This window comes from Quercus robur, chromosome 5, assembly GCF_932294415.1.
Source record: "Quercus robur chromosome 5, dhQueRobu3.1, whole genome shotgun sequence".
Classification (NCBI taxonomy): domain Eukaryota; kingdom Viridiplantae; phylum Streptophyta; class Magnoliopsida; order Fagales; family Fagaceae; genus Quercus; species Quercus robur.
In genome coordinates this window covers 8956409-8977641 of record NC_065538.1, presented here as the reverse complement: position 1 = coordinate 8977641, position 21233 = coordinate 8956409, and the positions used below count along the sequence as shown (strand labels likewise).

Genomic DNA, 21233 nt, shown 5'->3' with positions numbered 1-21233 from the left:
TAAATCACGGGTAGGTAAAGTGTAAACAGGCCAAACCTCAGGTGGGTTTGCTGTAATTATCCCTTTTTATTTTGTATGTTATATATAAATTTGTTGAATTTGGGTTGGTTCTGAAGTAGAATTTGGGGTTTTTATAAATTTTGAAGTTTTAAGTCTTGGAGTTTTTGGTATTTGCGTTTCAATAGGTTGATCTTAATTTTTCACCTTAAATACTTTTTATTTAGGTTCATGTGATTTTTCGTATTCTTATTAAAAGCTATATTTTTGGTTGATTAATTATTTGTTTGGATTCGACATAAAAGATGATGGAACTAGGTATTATAATTTTGATATTGTTCCATGGTTTGAATTGTCTATATTGTTATTACTACAAGAAAATCATATTACTATTCAAATTTGAAACTTGGTGTCTTCCTCATATCATGGTCTTTGTTTATATATTTGCAATTTATATTAGTTTTAAGTGTGTGTGTGTGTGTATATATAACTATTGGGAGTTTTACTCTATTAATATAAGAACTGTAAATTATTTTGTAGGTTTCGGTAACTATGCACTTGCAACTCAATAACGTTCAATGTTAAACAACACTTTTAAACTATGGAAAAGTATAGAAGTTAAATATTTCTTCATTTTTTTTAAAAAAAAATACTAACTAGCAAAATGTCTATTTACTCATTGTTGTATTTTTTTTTTTTTTTCAAAGTCAATAACTTTTCCGTGTATCGCATGGGTTAGCGACTAGTTTTTATAAAAATCATAGATATAATACATGTAAATACTTTTTGTAGACCAATTATGTTTGAAGAGAAATTTTAAAAGTTAAGCAATTTTTACTTAATAAGTGATGATGTGATGTTCTATGTATTGTGTGTTGCTTTTGGGATAAGGATAACGCATGTGGATGGATTAGGACTATTTGTAATAAGCATATTACGCATTTGTTGTGTCATTTGTGGTGGTTTTGGTTAAGGTTGTCTATCACTTTTGGGGCTGAATTGTTATGATATGAAATGTGAATATGGTGATCTATAGCCTTCCTTGACTCCAAAATTTCTGCAATTCTATTCAATGAAGATTGAACGTATATATGGAAGGAAGCAAATTAGTGAATCTGACCCATGGAAGACTTATGTGAAACTCTCTGCTGTGTGGCATAAAAACAATAACTTGTGGACATTGCAATTGAGTGACATATGGAACGCTCTCTCTCTCGGGAAGAACAAGAGGAGCTTTCACATAGCACCAAGAAAGTAAAAGTTGTCAAGCAGGCGGGACGTTGTGAAGGACAAGGTTCAGGTTCTCCATCTCCAAGTCACGCTGGGGGTGCTGGTAGCCATAGCACCTCGTTCAAGGAAAAGCTAATGGGTGAAATACCCGGGGCTTACACGCAGGCTTTCAACTTTGATGACTTCATGGACGACGATGGTGAGTCGAACGAGGAAGTTGAATCACTCCGGCAAGGTGTTATTGCTATGAAGTTTGATAAGGATTTCAAACAGAGGATTCGCAAACCGTGGGCTAGAGCTTTGATTGTCAAGGTTAATGGCAGAACTGTTGGATTAAATTTCCTTCAAGCCAAGCTTTTGTCTCTTTGGAAACCAGCTGGGAGGCTGGACTGTGTAGATTTAGAACAAGGTTTCTTCCTACGAGACTGTCTCTAAGAGAAGACTTTGAGAATGTTTTGAAGAAGGGTCCATGGTTCATTGGGGATCATTTTCTTTCACTAAGACCATGGGAGCCAAATTTCAAGCGTGCTTCAGCTAGCGCATCTTCCATTGCGGTCTGGGTTAGACTAAATGCTCTTCCTATTGAATATTATAATGCTGAGGCATTGCAACACATTGGTAAGGCATTAGGCAATGTCCTAAGGTTTGATACCTTTACTGCATCTGAGTCTAGAGGAAGATTCGCTAGACTATGTATCCAAATTGATGTGGATAAGCCGTTGATTACCACCATTTTGATAGGAAAGCTTGAGCAACCGGTTTTGTATGAAGGCATCCAGAGATTGTGTTTTGGGTGTGGCAGAGTAGGGCATAGGCATGAGAGTTGCCCATACATTATTCGCCAGGAGACACCGTGCAAGGCGGCGATAGAGGATGAATCGAAATTGGGAGGTGCTAACTCACACGATATGTGTGATTTTGACAAACATAGAACTGAGGTGGGGACCACAAATGTGCGGCATGACACTAAGCAAGATAGTACGCATGAAGGGGTGTATGGTCCTTGGGTTGTAGTGACTCGGAGGAAGAATGGGACAAAGTCTCAGAGGAGTGGTGGGCCATTTGCTGAAAATATGAATGTTTTTGCTTTCAAGAGTAACGGAAATGTGGAGGCAACGAAGAGGACATGGATTAATGAGTTTGAGGATAAAGCTAGATTGCCAAGTGGGCCTCCTCGTGAAAGCAAAAGGAAGTTATCCCCTTTTAGATTTGTGGACAAAGCCCAATTGGAGAAGTCTATTCAAAGAATAGGATCGGGGCTCACCTCTGAAATGCATTCCGGTATGTCCCTAAGCCCAAGTTCAAGTGAACAAAAGGTTAGTTCAACTTGGGCTGCATCTGCTCAGGCTTTACTTGAGCCCAATTCGATGAAGGGCAAGAAGGGAATTGCTCGTACAAGGGCTTCCCAAACTGCTCAAGCTAGTGCTGTAGAAGTATCTAGTGCCAAAACTTCCTCTGTTCAGTTAAATAAAGGAATTGTTGCGCATGAGAGAGATGTCGTCCCTGTGCCAAGAGCAGGTGATAAACTTGGAGATCAGAGTGGTGGTAAAGCTGGAGAGTTTCTTAGTGAAATTTCGAGCAAGTTTAACTCGGATTATGGGATGGATCAGCACAAATGTCAAGCTAGCGAGAAATGGATACAAATCTTCAAGCTAGCTGCTAGAGAGATGCCGTCATCATGCCAAGAGTGGGTGGAAATCTTGGAGATCGGAGTGGTGGTAACGCTAGTGAGGATTTTAGTGAAATTCCGAGTAAGGGTAACTTGGCTTTTGGAATGGATCAGCACCAATGTCAAGCCAGCAGAGAATTTCAAGCTAATAGTGGATTTCAGCTTCCATACGGCCGCACAGGAGATGGTTTCGAGAGTGATGAAGTTCACAATGAGCTTGTTGTCCAGAAAGGGTCAGACAAAGGAGGATATGAAGCGATCCGGATGGATTTTGAGAGCGGAGGTGATGATGGGTCCTCCGTTTGATGATTGTCTCATTCCAAATTTATTTTTTTAATTATGAATGTTATTATTTGGAACTGTAGGGGCGCTCTGAAGCCCTCTTTTCAGAATCGCATTAGGGATCTAGTTCAAAGCTATAATCTTGCAATTTTGGTTGTTATGGAAACTCAAGTTGGGGGAGATAGAGTAAGGGAAATTACTGACAGGCTTCCTTTCGATGGAGTTGTGCACACGGACACTATAGGGTATGCTGGTGGGCTGTGGGTGTTGTGGAATTCAGATAGGTTTGAGGTTTCTCCGTTGGCCACTACTGAGCAGGAAATTCACACCATGGTTAAGGTACGTTTTTCAAATGACTGTTGGTTACTATCTGCTGTGTATGCTAGTCCTAGAAGTGCTGAGAGGCACATACTGTGGAATAATCTGATTAATGTAGCAGACCTTCATAATATGCTCTGGGTTATAGCTGGGGACTTTAATGAACCTTTGGTTGATGGTGATAAATTTGGGGGAAGAGCGGTGAGTGTTAATAGGTCTTTGTTGTTCAAAGAGTGTCTGGATAAATGTAGTATGATTGATATTGGTTTTGCGGGTCCCCGTTTCACTTGGACAAATAGAAGGGAAGTTCAGGCCTTGATTCAGGAAAGGATAGATAGGTACTTTGTTATTCCCAGCTGGTGTTTGTTGTATCCAGAAGCTAGAATTACCCATCTTACTCGGTGCCATTTAGACCACTGTCCTGTTTTATTAGAGATGCAGCCGGGTATTAGAGGTGAGAAGAAAAGACCCTTTAGATTTCAATCTTGTTGGTTGCTGGATGCTACTTTCCCGAACATTGTTTCTTAGGCATGGGGAGGTGCAAATTACCTTGTGGATGCCATTGATAATTTCACCAAGAAAGCGATGGTTTGGAATAAGAATCACTTTGGAAACATCTTTAAAAAGAAGAACCTAATGGCTAGGATAAATGGTATTCAAAAAGTTATTGCTACTAAACCTTCTAGGTTTCTTCTTAATTTAGAAGATGAGCTTTTAAGGGAGTTAGACTTGGTGCTTAATCAAGAGGAGGAGCTTTGGGCTTTAAAGTATCGGGTGAATTGGATGATCCAAGGGGACCGAAATACGACTTTTTATCATGTTTCGACTCTGGTGAGAAGGAAGAGAAATCAGATTATTGCTATAAAAAATGCTGTGGGGGATTGGATTTATGAGGAAGGGGACATCAAAGATTTTATCAGAAGTGGTTTCAATGGTATATATTCAACATCTCATGTGGCTGTGGCTAGGGCTAATCCAATCACCTCTCGATGGCAAGCTAGACTTTCTGAAGTGGAAAGGGATAACATAAGTGGGGGGGTTAATGAGGAAGAAATTAAGGCTGCCCTATGGTCCTTAGGGAAGAAGAGAGGGAGAACGGGGTATATGGCTTTGAAGATAGATTTGGAGAAGGCATATGACAAGTTAGAATGGAGCTTTATCCGAGATATGCTCATAAGGATTAATCTCCCAAATGATCTTATTGAAATCATAATGAGCTGTGTTACAACTGTTTCTACATCCATTTTATTCAATGGTGAAGTGCTAGACCCGATTTTCCCTTCGAGGGGAATAAGGCAGGGTGATCCTTTGTCTCCGTACCTCTTCATTATTTGTATGGACTTCCTTGGGCAATTGATAGAAGAGAAATGTAATATGAAGATGTGGCAACCAGTCAAAGCTTCTCAAAGTGGTCCGGGTTTTTCTCATCTCTTTTTTGCAAATGATCTCATTTTCTTTGCAAAAGCTGATTGGGTTAACTGTTCAGCCATAAGGGACGTTCTGGATGATTTCTGTAGCATATCCGATCAAACAGTAAGCGAAGCAAAGTCGAGAGTTTATTTTTCTCCTAATGTTGATTGAGATACTAGGGAGTCGCTTTGTGATATTCTTGGGTTTGCTTCCACCCCGTTCTTGGGGAAGTACCTCGGGTTCCCCCCAAAAGCAACCGGATTCCTCTTCGCAAGATTACAATTTTATTTTAGATAGAGTTAAGAAAAAACTCTTCGGGTGGAAAGCAAATATGTTATCTTTGGCGGGGCGGTCAGTTCTTATTCAAGCTTCCTCGGCGGCCATTCCATCTTATGTCATGCAATGTGCTTATCTTCCGGGTAGGATTTTGGATGGAGTTGATAGAGTTAATCGGAATTTCCTTTGGGATTTTCAGATACAGCCAAGAAAGTTCATTGGGTTGGTTGGGATAAGGTGATGAAGTCAAAGGAGGAAGGGGGTCTTGGGTTGCATTCAGCTAAGGGTAGGAATGTTGCTCTTTTGGCTAAGTTGAATTGGAGGTTCCAAATTGAATCTGAGGCTCCTTCGGTTAAGGTGTTGGAGATGAAATATTGTAATCATAGGAGGAGGGTTGCTGCTAGTGCTAATAAGCTCCCTTGCTCTTCCATTTGGTTGGCTATGAAGAGAGGTAGAGATACTTTCAACAAAGGGAGTTGGTGGCTGGTGGGGAAGGATAGTGCTTTAAATGTGTGGCATAGTAATTGGACAAATGGGGGTTCTCTTAGAGAGCTTATTCATGGACCCATTACCCAAGAAGCTAGCTTTCTTGAAATTAAGGATATTATGTTAGACACGGGATGGGATTGGGAGAAAATCCCTTTTGAGATTCCTCTTGAAATCAAAAGGATGATTCAAGCTACTCCGGTGACAATCCTGAATAGAGGAACTGATAAGTTGGTTTGGGCTGGGACTCCTAAAGGCACTTTTGATTTGAGAAGTGCTTATAGGTTTGCAATGGGTTTTGATACAACAACTACTTTCCCGGCAAGCTGGATTTGGAAAGTGGAAACTCTCCCAAAAATTAAAACCTTCCTTTGGAGATGTGCTCATAATAGTATTGGAGTTAAAGTTTGTTTGGAGAGAAGGGGTATAACTCAAGATATTGTTTGTCCAATCTGTTAGGGAGGATCTGAAACCATTCTTCATGCTTTAAGGGACTGCAACCAGCTGAAGTGTGTGTGGAATCAGCTGGGAATCTCCTCTTTGAATCATGATTTTTGGAGGAATGATCTTCAGAGTTGGCTGTCTTGGAATGGTAAGATGATGAGCAATCTTTGTGCTACTCAACCCCCATGGAAAATTGTTTTTCCAATAGCCTTGTCGAATATTTGGAAGAGCAGGAACAATTTGGTTTTCAACAATAAGAACAGGAACCCGAGCCTTGCTTTGGAGATTGTGAAGCAAGCTTTAGAGTATTATCACTTTGTTGCTTCCGCAAGGCTGCAAACTCGTAAAGTGCTGAAGGGAATTCGTTGGGAGAGACCACCACAAGGATGGGTGAAGCTGAACACTGATGGGTCGGCCAATGGGACTTCCGGGTTGGCAGGGTGTGGGGGTGTGATAAGAAATGATGAAGGGCAATGGATTGTTGGCTTTAGCAAGTGTATCGGCATCACCAATAGTTTTGCTGCAGAATTATGGGGGCTTAGGGAGGGTCTTATCTTGTGTTGCAACCTAAATATTTCTTCTCTTGAGATTGAGCTTGATGCCAAAGCTATTGTGGATATTTTGAACAAGCCAGCTCTTGAAAACAACATTATTTCTCCTATTTTGGATGATTGTAGGCTATTGACTTGCCGTTTTTCTCAGATTCGTGTGAAGCATTGTTTCCGTCAGGCGAATAGATGTGCGGATAGCCTTGCTAGAATGAGTTTTAGTTTAGATAGTGTTTTTTCTTCTTTTCATAGTCCGCCTGTGGACTTGTTGGAGGTGTTTGAGGATGATCTCAATGTGGTGTATGTTAACAGGCTTTGTCCTGAACTTTTTGTTCCCTTTTAGTTTTGTTTAATGAATCGTCTTTCACCCAAAAAAAAAAAAAAAGATTGAACATATATATATATATAGTCTTGTATCGCACAAGTTTGTCTCCATTGAACACTATGGCTCGGGTTCTTGATTTTCAGGTATGGAACACCTAAAGCATTCAAGATGAATGAAAAATTTGAAGAGGCGTGGAAGAAATTCACATTAACAACAGAGGAGATTGAAGCAATTGAGACAACTTGTGTACCGATCTTTGCACGGACTCTCGGAATCTAGGATTCATAGGAAAAAATTGCCAAACAGACTATTCCTGGGAAAAAATTAGGCACATGGCACATGTTCAAAGTTATTTAATAAGTTAGACTGTTTTTGAAAGTCGAGTTTGGCAAACTCAACTTTGGGCTAGAAAGCAGACACTATAGTGGCGTTTTGTTTAGTGGATATAGCAGCGTTTATAGAAAACGCCACTATAGGGAACCTGTAGTGGCGTTTTTGAAAAACGCCACTAAAAAAAACGCCACTATTGTGTCTTTATTCCAGCCCAAAGTCGAGTTTGTCAAACTCGACTTTCAAAAACAGTCTAACTAACTAATAAGTTTGAACGCGTGCTGTCCGGCTAAAATTTTTCAGAATTTTCACTGTTTGGCAAATTTCGCCCAGGATTCATATAATGCTAGAAGGGGCTTAGCAGGGATAGAGAAAACTCCAAATGCAAATAAACTGAATTTGTTAAGTGTGAGCCACATTATTGATATTTATAAAAATTAAAATAAAATAAAAGATGATTTAAGGAAGTTTATTAGAAAATTAATGGAGTATAAACGACGTAATTCACCTCCAATAAAAATATATTAAGTAAGGTTGTAGCTTAAGGTTATAATCAATTTTGCAATTACACTTTCTCTTAATAAAAATAAATAAATAATATTTTAATAAAATGTAGTTTAAAAAAATTATTTAAAAAAAGTTTGTTCAAAATAAAATAGTTAAAAAATTTGCACAATGGTTAGACTTGTTAATTATTTTGCATAGTGCTTAGAGTTTCTAGTTTAACCAAAACAAAAACCAGCATAGCCATATTCACCACTATTGGGGGATCACAATTTAAGTCCCTTCAACCACTCTAAAAATAGGCCTACATGGTATGATGTCGAAAGCCATAAAATATTTGAGTGTATTTTCCTTATCACCAATTAGTTTTGAGGTAGAATGGCACAGTTCACGGTCCGACAAATGGTATTAGAGCCAAAGTCATGGGTTCGAGTCATGAAAGTGTCATTGTGAGGGAGGGATTGTTGGAGGACCACAATTTGACTCCCTACAACCACTCTAAAAATAGGCCCGTGTGGTGTGATGTTGAAAGCTATAAAAGATTTGAGTGTTTTTCTCATCACCAATTGGTTTTGAGGTGGAATGGCACAGCTCACAGTCGGACAATCACTACCAAAACACACTCTCGCACATAGCTTCTCTCGTTTTACCAAAAAAGAATACACTTTCTATAAGCTACAACACCTCTCTCTCTCTCTCTCTCTCTCTCTCTCTCTCATGTTATTACGAATTAAACACAATTGCACTCCACAAAATGCTTATTCAAGTTTCAAATTCTAAATCACACAGTAATACAACTAGGACTATTTTTAAATCTTTGTTTGGTTGTGAAGAAAATTTATGAATTTTGATTTCTTTGGTTGTTCAATACTATAGATCCGCTGAAATGAAGTAAATTTTGAAATTCCTATTACTCTATTTTAATAAATGCCTCTTATTTTTGTGTTATTAGGTTTGGATCTAATGTTTCTTACAGATTTTTATTTTTTAATTTTATTTTTGGTTTAAATCTATTCAAATTATAGGAAAAGATAGTGTATTTGATCTTATCGAGAATAAGGTGTTTGTTGTTTAAACTCAACCAAGAGTTCACTTTGGAGAGCAATGTGATGTTAGCCATTTTAGGGGATTTGGTAAATGTAGGATCTTGTGGTGGTTGTTTGGAGAGCTTGGATTGGTTTTGGAATTGATGGGTGGTGTGATTTGGGTTCAAATTTTGTGTCTATGTGTCACATTTGCTGTGTTAGGCTTATTTGACTATGAAACGTTATCCAGTTTAAGGTTTTGACCAATGTAGGATCAAAACCTTGGCTATAATAAATGATGGGAATCAAATTGGCTGTGTTAGCCAATATATATATATATATATATATATTTACTTGTGTTAGTCAATATTCAAGACAAGGTTTCTCAAAAAAAGAAAAAAAGAAAGAAAAAAAAAAAGACAATGTTTGTGACGTAAACTCAACCAAGAGTCAAGTTTGTGGGCCTATAAAATGTTAGCCATTTTGGGCTTTAATTAATGTAGGATTTTCGAGAACTTTTTAGATTTTAGGTTTGATTTGCAAATGATGGGCTGTAGATTTAAGACCCAATGTGTGATCTATGTTCATTAGTAGTAGTTATTAAATGGTGGGGATCATCTTGGCCGTGTTAGGGTTTTTTTTAATGAAAATTGATAGGGTTGGAATCTAAGCATCTACTCCTTTTTATTGACATCTTTTGTTTTTTTGTTGCGTGACTTGCTGACCATTAATTCATTTATGCAATATTTTCCACTGTGCAGCATAATTTTCTTGTAATTAAGGCTAGAGGTTCATGTTGAGGACATTTGTCAAGAACTTAAGGCTCATGATTGAGTAGAATATCATGTGAATGTTCTCTTAATGACATGATCAAATTAGTGATAATATTGGCTTTAAGCCAAACCCCTAGAGATCAATGCTCACTACACACTAGTGATGAGATGTAGTGTTAGGCTCATTTGATGACCGTCTCTCATGTAACTGTGTAGAGAATTTTAATCAATATCAAAATCATCAAGAATTTGACTTATTGACATCTTTTGTTTTTAAAATGGGTGACTTGTCAATCATTAATCCATTATGCAATATTTTCCACCGTGTGACATAATTTTCATGTAAAGGCTAGAAATTCATGAAATTCATCAACTTAAGGCTTATGATTAAGTACAATATCATGTGAATGTGCTCTTAATGACATGATTAAATTAGTTATAGTATTGGCTTTAAGCCAAACCGCCCAAAGATCAATGCTCACCACACACTAGTGATGAGAAGTAGTGTTAGGTTCATTTGACAACCATCTCTCACATAACTGCATAGAGATTTTTCATCAATATCAAAATCTTCAAGAATTTGACTTACTGACATCGTTTGTTTTTTGGTTAGGTGACTTGTTAACCGTTAATTTTTATCTAAGACCACAAATTCATGTTGAGTACATTTGTTTGGAACCTAAGGCTCATGATGGAGTAAAATATCATGCGTATGTACTCTAAATGACATGATTAAATAAGTGATAATATAGGCTTTAAGCAAAACCCCCAGTAATCAATACTCACCTCACACAAGTGATGAGATGTAGCATTAGGTTCATTTGACAACCATCTTTTGGGTAACTGCGTTGAGATTATTCATGAATGTCAGAATCATCTAGAATTTCACTGTTTTTTTTTTTTTTTTTTTTTTTGGGTGACTTGTTTCTTTTTTTTATTGCCAGAGACGAGTTTGACTCTGCTTTGAAAAAGAAGCTTAAACTGAAGGTAGCGGCAAAGAACCATATTAAGAAAAGCACATGAGTTGCAAAAGAGGCACCCATTACAAAGCCAGAAAGAGAAGCTGAGTGTGAGTTGGGGGTGATGCAATTGGAGACTACTATCTCGTGATGATACATAGGTAATTTGTGGTTCCTAGAATTTTTGAATATTGTGATTCTTCAATCACTTTCTCACTATTATTATGCTATTTTAATGAAGAATTTGCCAAAGACCAATACTCGTGTTTCTCGAAACGGCGTAGAGATTGCTCTTCAAGACTTTGAGTTGATTTGTTCACTACCTTTTTTTTTCTTGTAACCAGCCAATTACTGCTATTGTTGCCACACCTGTATCAACATTTCAACGACACTAATCTATCACCTACAAGTTAACAGAATTGATAATGCTACTGATTTGATTTTGAATGTGCTTGTTGCAGGCAACGTGCTCCTTCTTAAGGCAGCCTGCAAATATTTGGTTCAAACTTTCCATGCTAAAGGATGGTTTTTTTGGGGAACTATTTTCCATTACAATGCTGTTGATACTTGATACAATATTTAAGCAATGTGCTTGTTAGAAGGTAAGGAAATGAGAAGAAATACAAATCCAGAAATTCATTTGTCCGGAGCACAAGTTTCATGATGGTGTAAAATCTCATGTGTATGTGTGCTATTAATGGCATAATTCCCTTAGTGATAGTATAGGCTTTAAGCCAAACCCCACCCCCCGATCAATACTTGCCACAGATAAGTGATGAGATATGCTAGGTTCATTGGACGAAATAAAAATTTCATGTTCCACTTTGTTGTTCCCTAATTACAATTTGCTACACACCATTTTTTCCTAATAAAGTAATCAAAGTGGAAAGACATAAGACGCGTAGTATATTGCAATTGGTGGAGCAAAAAATTGAATATTCATTGTGGAACAAAGGACTATTATTCCACTTGATGATCATTTTTCACTTGACAGCATAGATATTCTTCATAAGTACCAATGCTATCCACTTTAATTAATTTTTTCCTAATAGTGGAAAGAAATAAGAAGTATAGTATATCACAATTAGTGGATTATAAAATTAAATATTCATAGTGGAACAAATGACTATTATTCCACTTGATGATCATTTTTCACTTAATCGCATAGATATTCCTCAAAAGTATGAATGTTTTCCACTTTTTGACTTCTTTTGCTTTGTGACTTGTTAACCATTATGCATTTTCTACCATGTGGCATAATTTTCTTTTAAAATCATATGTCAAATGTCCAACTTTTAGATGACATGTTCTTTTTATTATTATTATTTTTTTCCAATAATCATTGATTAGCCAAATAAAGTTGAATCCCACTAGTAGTATTGAAATTTTTTCCTACCTAATTGTTGATATTTTTCACCTTATTTTGCCTTGAACTTTTATATATTTACACTAACCTGAACTAAAGGAAGTGGAGGTAAACTTATTTGATATTGTTGTAAATTGTGAAATGAAAAATTATTATTGTTATATAATGATAATTTTTCTAGATGCTGGTGATATCATTGTAGTGAAGGAATGGTGACTCCACACAAACTGGCAAAGGGAAAAATGGTTAAATGGCCACTATTTCAAAAAATGGTCACCACCGTGCACCCTTAGTGTGATCGTCACTCCATAAGTATAAATGATTATGGGGTATGAGAGGGATAAGGACCAGAGTTCAAGTTTTTAAGAATGAGCTTCAAACTGTTATACACTTAGATTAGCCTAAAGTAGAATTCTATTTGAGGAAAAAAAAAATGGTGGTCCAAGCAAAGTGACAATAAACATCAATGTACACCTATTAAGTATAAGAACCTAGTTGAATGTCTTGTGGAGATGAATAATATGGGTCATAAATGGAAACTTTCGATGGAAGAATGGTTTCCATTCGGAGTTAGAGAAGATGCTGTTACAGAAGATAACTGGTTGTAACCTTGGGGCTCTACCTCATATTTAGTCCAAGACCGGTACCAGGTTTATTGAAAAGGCAGTGCCAGATGCTAAGACAAGGAAGTGGGTTTGGTTAGGATGATTGATACAAATGTTTGACATGTGATCATGTCATTCTTTTTTTATAAGAATGTCATTCTTTTATTAAGGTGAGTTATTCAAATTAAATTTTAATAATGAAATTGATTAATACCTAATGAAATTAAAAAATTAATATTGTAGGTCCATCCCATCTGCTGCTGGTTTAAGGAATAAGTCATTCCCCCACTACAATGAACTTACCCTCGCTTTCGGGAAAGATACAGCAATTGGGTCGGCTATAGAAGACCATACAGACATGGCTCAAACTATTAAAAGGGAGGAGGTTGAAACTAATGAAAATGACTCCCTTGCAAATAGAAATGAACCCAAAAGACCTATCCAAAAAAAAAAAATATAGCCAACCCAATAGCTGCAATTTCAAATAATCCATCTAGAACTTCAATTGCAGCATCCACCAGGAAGAAGAGAGTAAAGAATTAATAATGATCACATATTTACGCAGTGAGTGGATATCCTAAGTTATATGGGTACAATATTTATGAAGGGGAAGTATGAAAAAGGTCGATGAAACTTTTAAACATGAGGCCAATATGGCACATAAAAGAATGAAAGTACATATATAATGAGATTTGTTTTTTTCAAGTTGAGGCCTTTACTAATGAGAACATTATGAAAGCTATTACTTTTTCATACTGAGAGGGTATTTCAAGAAGTTGTGCCTATTAGACATTTAGACCTTACGGATAAGAATGAGTCACAACTTAAAACTTTGCGGGCTAAGATTCTTTAGAGTTTTTAGGGTACTCTATTAAATAGAGTTCTCTTAATCTTGACGTGTGATTACATTATAAATTGTTGAAATTATGCCATGTCATTAATTTACTGATAAAATTCTTAAAATAATGGTGCCACATTAGTTATTAAGGAAAAAAAAAATCATATTTTGAGTTTAGTAATTCATTTTATTTCTTTTCCTTTTTAAAAAAATAAAAGAAAACTCAAATTAATCTAAAACGTAGAAAAGATTGCAAACTGCCCATACCTCCTCTATTCTATCACAGCCGGCAGAAAGCTCTAGACAATTTCAAAATTGGCTTGAATGAGTAAAGTCCTAAAGAAAACTAATATTTGTAATTTTGTATAGACAAAATGTTGCACGTATGAGAAGAAAATAGATTATTAAGGTTTATGATCGAATTTATAAGTTGCTACTGAGTTTTGTTGGGTATAACAGGTTAGGCAGTCCATGTAAGGCTTGCGATGGGCTGGATTTTTAGGGGTAACCTTTGCTCTTGTGTCGGCACAGCTGTGAGAACAAAGGAGGAGGGTGGAATTTGCAGAATCTGGCCTTCCTTTGTTTTAGATCTGAGTTTTATTTTCTATTAATAAAAATTCAAAATATGATTTTTTTTTTTTTTTTTTTTTTGATAATTGACATGCATGGCACCATTATTTTAATAATTTTGCTAGTAAATAAATGACATGTCATAATCTCAACCATTTATTATTATATAATGAAAGGTCAAGATTAAGAAAACTCTATTCCGTAGAATATTTGGAAACTCTAGAGGATCTTGATCCAGACTTTTGCTTAGTGTACTCTTGAAAACTAACTTTACTTGTTCTTCTCTCTCTTCCTCATGCTGCGGTTAAATACATGAAAATGATTATGTTACTAATGTTTGTGTCCTGCAGTTAAGACCGTGAAAAGATTTGGAACTTTTTGTAGACCAATTACGTTCAAAGAAAAATTTTGGAAGTTATGCAATTTTTACTCAGTGATGATGTGATCTCCTATGTATTGTGTGTGGATGGACTAGGACCATTTGCAATAAGCATATTACGCATATGTTGTGTCATATGTGGTGATTTTGGTTAAGGTTCTCTTCTCTGTCACTTTTTGGGCTGAACTGTTATGATTCTTAAGAAATGTGAATATGGTATCTATAGCCTTCCTTGACTCCAAAAGGTATGACGTTTTATGGTCTAATATATTAATTACTTTGGTTCTCAGCGAAAAAAGAAAAGAAAAAAGGTTTTCTGGGTATTTTGGTAGTTTTCAAGGTCTTAAGGGGGTATTTTGAACATTCTAAATGTTTTGTGGACATTTTGGGTCATTTTCAATATTTGGTAGTATTTTGATCATTTTTGGAGATCTAGAGAATATTTTACTCATTTCAAAGATTTTAGAGGTTTAATGTTATTTCGGCCATTTTAGAGGATTTATGGACATTTTGATCATTCTTGAGATTTTAAAAGTATTCTCATTATTCTAGAGATTATTTTAGGTTGTTTGGATAATTATTTCAGCCAATGTAGTTCTACCTCTAAGTTTCTAAATTTAAAAAAAAAAAAAAAAAAAAAAAAAAGGGTTCTACCTCCAAGGAATTTGGCCTTATTTATTGATACTTGCTTTTGAAAACTTGTGAATTTCATGCGGTTTTAGGTTTTTCTTTGTCTTCCTATAATTTGGTTTCTAATGTTCTACCACTGTTAAATGGCATCCTTCACCTCAATGGTGGATTAAGCTAAACAAAAATTGGCCCTCACTCAGTTTTCTAGAGTTAGTTAGGGGCGAGGGGTTACTTAGGGTTTCAAATGGTACCCGGATTAGTCTTGAAACAAACAAGAGTGCCGATAACTTGGCCAGTCTTGAACTATCTCAATTGTGGGATCTTATTTTATTTTCATCTCCTCTTGTATCTTGTTCGGAGGTTTGTTATATTGGATAATTTGGAGGAGTCTTGTTTCGAACTTTTCTTAATATTATGCATCCTTATTTACTAAAAATAGAACTTTATTTTGAAACCTAGCTGCCTCCTTTGCCCTAGAGTTAAGTAGGGGTACTAGTCTTGTATCGCACAAGTTTGTCTCCACTATGGCTCGAGTTGTAGATTTTGAGGTATGGAACACCTAAAGCATTCAAGATGAATGAAAAATTTCAAGAGGCGTGGAAGAAATTCACATTAACATTAGAGGAGATTGAAGCAATTGAGACAACTTGTATATCAGTCTTTGCACGGACTCTTGGACTCGAGGATTCATATAATGCAAATAACTGCAAATAACTGAATTTGTTAAGTGAAATAAAAAGATGATTTGGGGAAGTTTAGAAAATATGGAGCATAAACACGTAGGGAAGAAAGGGATAAGGCAACAAATTGTGTTTGGTAATTAGAAGATGAGCTAGATTTTTAATTAAACCAACTTATTTCAAATGAATTAGTTTTAGCATTAACCACGTCGAAAACTTGAAAATAGTAGTGAAAGAAGAATATGAAAGATTTGGTTGAAATTGTTGATTTGTTTATTAAAAAGAAAAATACTAAATTACAAATTACACCCTCTTATTATTATTATTATTATTATTTTAAATTCAATTCAATCTTGTAACTTTTTATTTATTCATTTAATTCAATCTATATTTCTATATTTCTATAGGGGTGCCTACTTAGCCAGTTGTGCATAGCCTTAGAAGAAATTGACATAAATCAATAGAAGGATGGCATTGGAAAAAGAGCCTGTGATACAATAGCCTTAGCACACATTCACTCATAAAAGTGAACCGCTAATGAGTTCTAGTTCAAAGAGAACTCCCTCCTCCCATAAGAATGGGTGAAGGGTGAGGCTATGGGTTCAAAAGGCATTAGGTGTGTAACTTATAACAGAAAAAAGTTAAAAGGTTCATGAGAGTGATCTTAAAGTATTGTGCCACAAATTTTCTAATTTACCTGAAACAAAAACCAGCATCACCAGATTCACCACCACCAATACATACTCTCGCATATAGCTCCGCTCATTTTATCAAAAAAGAATACACTTCCATATGCTGCAACACCTCTCTCTCTCTCTCTCTCTCTCTCTCTCTCAACATTTCATCAATGGCTTGCATAAGTCCCTGTCTCTCTCGAATGTTATTGCAAATCAAACACAATTGCACTCCACAAAATGCTTATTCAAGTTTCAAATTCTGAATCACAGAGTAATACAGCTAGGACTATTGTTAATCTCTGTTTGGTTGCTGAGAAATATTTGTGATATTTGATTTCTTTGGTTGTTCAGTATGGTAGATCTGTTGAAATGAAGCAAATTCTGAATTTTCTTCAACTCTATTTTTATAAATGCGTCCCCTTTTTTCTGTGTATTAGGTTTGAATCTAATGTTTCTTACAGTTTAGATGGTGGGGATCACATTTCTGGGTTAGGATTATTCGACTATGAAATTTTAGCCATTTTTGGGGTTTTAATCAATTTAAGATGTCGTGGCAACTGTTAGGAGAGTTTGGGATTGGTTTTGGAAATGGTGGGTGGTTGATTTGGGTTCAAAATGTGTGATCTATATGGATTAGTGGTAGTAATAAATTGGTGGGGGTTAGATTGGCTGTGTTAGGCTTATTTGACAATGAAATGTTATCCAGTTAAAGGTTTTGATCAATTTAGGATCTTGTGGCAGTTGGTAGGAGACTTTGGCAGGACATGATGGGGATCGTTTTAGCGCCAAATTGTGTGATCTATGTTGAGTAGTAGTAGCATGTAAATGATGGGAATCACATTCGTTGTGTTAGTCTTTGTGACTTAACCAAGAGTTAAGTTTATGGGCCTATAAAATGTTAGCCATTTTGGGCTTTGATTAATGTAAGATTTTTTTGGGACTTATTAGATTTTAGGTTTGGTTTTGCAAATGATGGGCTGTTGATTTAAGTCCCAATGTGTGATCTATGTTCATTAGTAGTAGTAATTAAATGGTGGTCCCAATGTGTGATCTATGTTCAGTAGTAGTAGTTATTAAATGGTGGGGATCATGTTGGCCGTGTTAGGGTATTTTTATTTACACAAGTTACAAGGTTTTTGTTTTTTTTTTTAATGAAAATTGATAGGGTTGGAAAGTAAGCATCGACTCCTTTTTATTAATATTGGTAAGTTACACAGCCAGCAAATTTTGAATTCAAAACCATACTCTTGATCCCATTATAGAGGAGGAAGTGTAATTTGAGCTAGAACTCATTGTTATGGTAAAATTGCTTTGATTAATTTGTCCATAGCATCTACGCCATAATAGTTACAACTTCGAACATAATCGTGAATATCAACAAAATTGGTGAAAAGAATTCATCCAAGAAGATGATCAAAATCAATAAAATGTTCTACGCTACTAATATGATACCTATCTTTGCACATTAACACAAACAACAACATTACTAAGACTAGCTAGTAGACACATACAGTTCATGTTTAGTGGTAACAAATGGGAGATAATTCAGATAACAAAGTCATAGTCACAATTGACCTGGTATATAAACCATTTACAAAAGTGGGACTTTTTGAAAGAGTTTTCACAGCCTAAGAATACCCATTTACAAAAGAACAAACAGGTCATACAAAAACACTAGGTGTGTGTTTGGCATTTACTTAAAAAGTTAGATTTTTTTTTATTACTATTTAGCTTATTTTTGTTACTATTTATAGTCCCATTACAATTTTTGGTACTATTTATAGGTTTTACTGTACTATTTAAGCTACTTTTTAGCTTTATCTACTATACTTTCAGCAAAAAAATTTCAATTTCAGCTAAATAAACTGTTCTCAAACAGACACTAGAAAAGAAGAATACAAAGGAAAATTGAAAGAAAGTATTGATCTTAATGACTAATATTGATCTGGGTTTGCAAAAAAAAAAAAAAAAAAACTGAACTTAGATTAATTCAATAACAGTCATTGATTGTGTTCCCCATTTATACTATTGAGAAATGGGGAACATTATTTTCAGTAAAAAATGTAAAACTAAAACCAGAGAGAGAGCTCCTGGAATTTGTGGAACAGAAAGGCCATTAGCAGTTCTGCAGTTGCAACAAGAAAGAAGACGAGTTTCATTCAACACCTTATCACCAAGCCATGGAAATTAAAGCATATAACAAAAGTGTTTCAACCATAGCATTTCAATCACAAACACAAGAAACAATTGAGTTGTTGGAAAATGAAGGAGTGAGAGACTGAAAGAGACACTTACTGAAAATATCGTGCGAATGAGAGAGGAGTGTGTGTGTAAAAGTAAAACTGTAAATTGCAATTGGAAATATTGTGCTTGTGTGATTTCACTTTTGTTGTACGGAACTTGATAAAATGAAGTTCCATGTATTTTATTTAATTTTATTTGTAAATTTGAAATTAGTTTGAAAACCAATTCCATTTGGACCATTTCTACTATTAGAGATATATATTAAACATATATTAGCCCAATATAATAGGCCCAAGCCCAGTCCTGCTTGTACTGGTAGTCTAGAGTTTAGTCACCTATATATACTCATGTTAGGGTTTATTGTAACATAGGAAGTTATTGTACTACACTCTCATACAATAAAGATGTAGCCCTTAAGGGATTCCTCCGTGGATGTAAGCCGTCAAGGTTGAACCACGTAATCCTCGTGTTCCCAGTGTTTCTCTTCTATGCTTCTCCTTTCGCATCCACTCTAGCATACACAACATGATATAACATACATCGTGATGCTAATATTTAACATCTACTATTACTATTAGAGAAGAACGTACCAATTTTATGTGTACTCAAGTTTTTTTTTTAATTATTTTTATTGAATTTTAACCTATTGTGTTCGCTTATGTAATTTTTACTCTTTATCATTTTTTAGAATAACTTGTATTGATTAAAAAAATGACTTCTAGAGCTGTATTGAAAATTTATGCATTTATGTTAATGATTTTTCATGAAGATTCTCAATTCCTTTTGTTATACTATCAAGTTGTTAGTCATGTTTACAGGTTTGCTTGAGTAGAATGTTTGAAAAAGTGCATTTGTTTTTTTTTTTTTAAATAGCGGTTTTAAAAAGTGTGCTTTTTTTTTTTTTTTTTTCAGTTGAGTTTATAAAAAGTGTGCTTTTAAAAACATAGTTTTTAAAATTATGGTAAAATATATAAAAAAGTGTTTCTATTAATTAAACATTTAGATAATGAGAAATGTTATATCTACAATATTTTTACTATATTTTCAAAATGGACCGAATAAGACCAAATAGAACCAAAGTAGATAGAATGGACCGAATAGGAAGAAAGTGGATTGAATGGACCGAAATGGACAGATTAGGACCAATGTGAACTAAATAGGTCTAATGTGAAATGAATGGACTGAATTAGACCGAATAGGATTAAATGGGCCGAATTGGACCAAATAGAACTTTAGTTGATAGAATGGACTAAATAAGATCGAAGAGAATAGAATGGACCAAATAGAACCAATGTGGACCGAAAATAAGACTTTTAAATATTTATTATCATTTTTATTGCACATTAGTATTATTTAAAAAAAATTAGGGTCCGTTTAGTAGAGTAGTTTGAGTAATGTTATTTGGATATTTTTAATATACATATGAGTGAAAAAATATATTAAAATATGTGTAAAATTGTTTAATATATAAAAAAGTGTGTTAAAACTTGCACACCAAACAGGACGTCATTATTTCTGACCCAAAAATTTCAGCTTAAAAAAAAAAAAAAACTATAATCCACAACACTCTTGAAAAAAACCAGTAATACGCATAAAACCCCCCAAACTGAAAAACCCTATTGCTCAATTGCTCTCTTCTCTCTCCATCCAGTCGCTATCTCCAAAACTTCTACCTCTGCCGGTCTTTTTGTTTACCAAAGGGTGGTTTTACTACTGTTCTTTGAGGCAAGGCTTGCTTTCGCTCTCTCCATTCATTTATATATTATTTTTGATAAAAATCCACTCTTATTATTTGACTCTCTCTTTCAATAACAAAATTTTCTCCTTTTCTCAACCTTCGATCCTCAAAATATTTATCCAGAGTCTCTATCGTTTCCACCAACCCTCCCCTGTTACTGCCTTCAGTCATCAGTTTGCTACCCTCACCGAATCTGCTTCTCCCCTCTCTTTCTTTTCTCTAATTTACAAACAAAACCCGATAACCTCTCTGTCCCTCATAACCCAAACCAAACCATTCGACTACTTTTTCATATATTACTATCAAACGCAGACCCACAAACGTCTCTCACCAATTCTCACTTCCTTCCTCTCCTAATATTGCGACTTTGTCCTCTACGGCAACGAGTATGCTCCTCCATTCCCGACTATGCTCTGGTAACAAGGTCAGGATTTTGATAAGCTACCTTATAGTTTTTACTTGGCTGATTCACTTTTGATTAGAATATGGGAAGAGCTAAGCTAATGCTGTTTCTAGGAAAATTTTGGAATTGGGTATTGTTAAAGAGTTTGGAGAACTTAGTCTATCAAAGGATCTAGTTGCTGGGTTTTGATTTGAATGTATTTGTGGGTAGTTCTTTGATAAGATTATATGCAGCAGTGATTGCAACAATAATGCATGATGTGTGTTTGATAAAATGCCTCGAAAAGATTATATTATCTGGAATATTTTGCTAAATGGTTTACTTATTGGAGTAATTCTCTAGAACTTTTTTTGAAATCAAATTAGTATTTGCATGAAATGCTTACTTATTGGGTTAATAATAGATTGTTAGTGTTTAATTGGAACAAAAGCTAAGCTTGAAATTGATCCAATCAAACTTATCCAACATAGGCATTTTTGCAGTGGATGCAACTGCTAGGTCCTAATAATGGCCTTAAGTTCAAGTTT

General features: G+C 35.3%; 2 protein-coding genes across 7 annotated transcripts in view; one reads left to right on the top strand and one right to left on the bottom strand.

Moving 5' to 3' along the window:
- Positions 1-21233, top strand: part of LOC126725061 (coatomer subunit zeta-2-like) — an 83249-nt gene that overhangs the window by 8351 nt on the left and 53665 nt on the right. The window lies entirely within an intron of this gene.
- The window catches only part of LOC126725056 (receptor-like protein EIX2), a 144352-nt gene that overhangs the window by 102527 nt on the left and 20592 nt on the right, over positions 1-21233 (bottom strand). Inside the window, exon 2 of one of the 6 annotated variants that reach the window (XM_050429554.1) lies at positions 17937-17949. The exons of the other annotated variants lie outside the window; for them this stretch is intronic. The gene's annotated coding sequence lies outside the window, so the exon portion shown is untranslated. Of the gene's footprint in view, positions 1-17936; positions 17950-21233 lie in introns of those variants that run through there. 6 annotated transcript variants of the gene reach the window in all.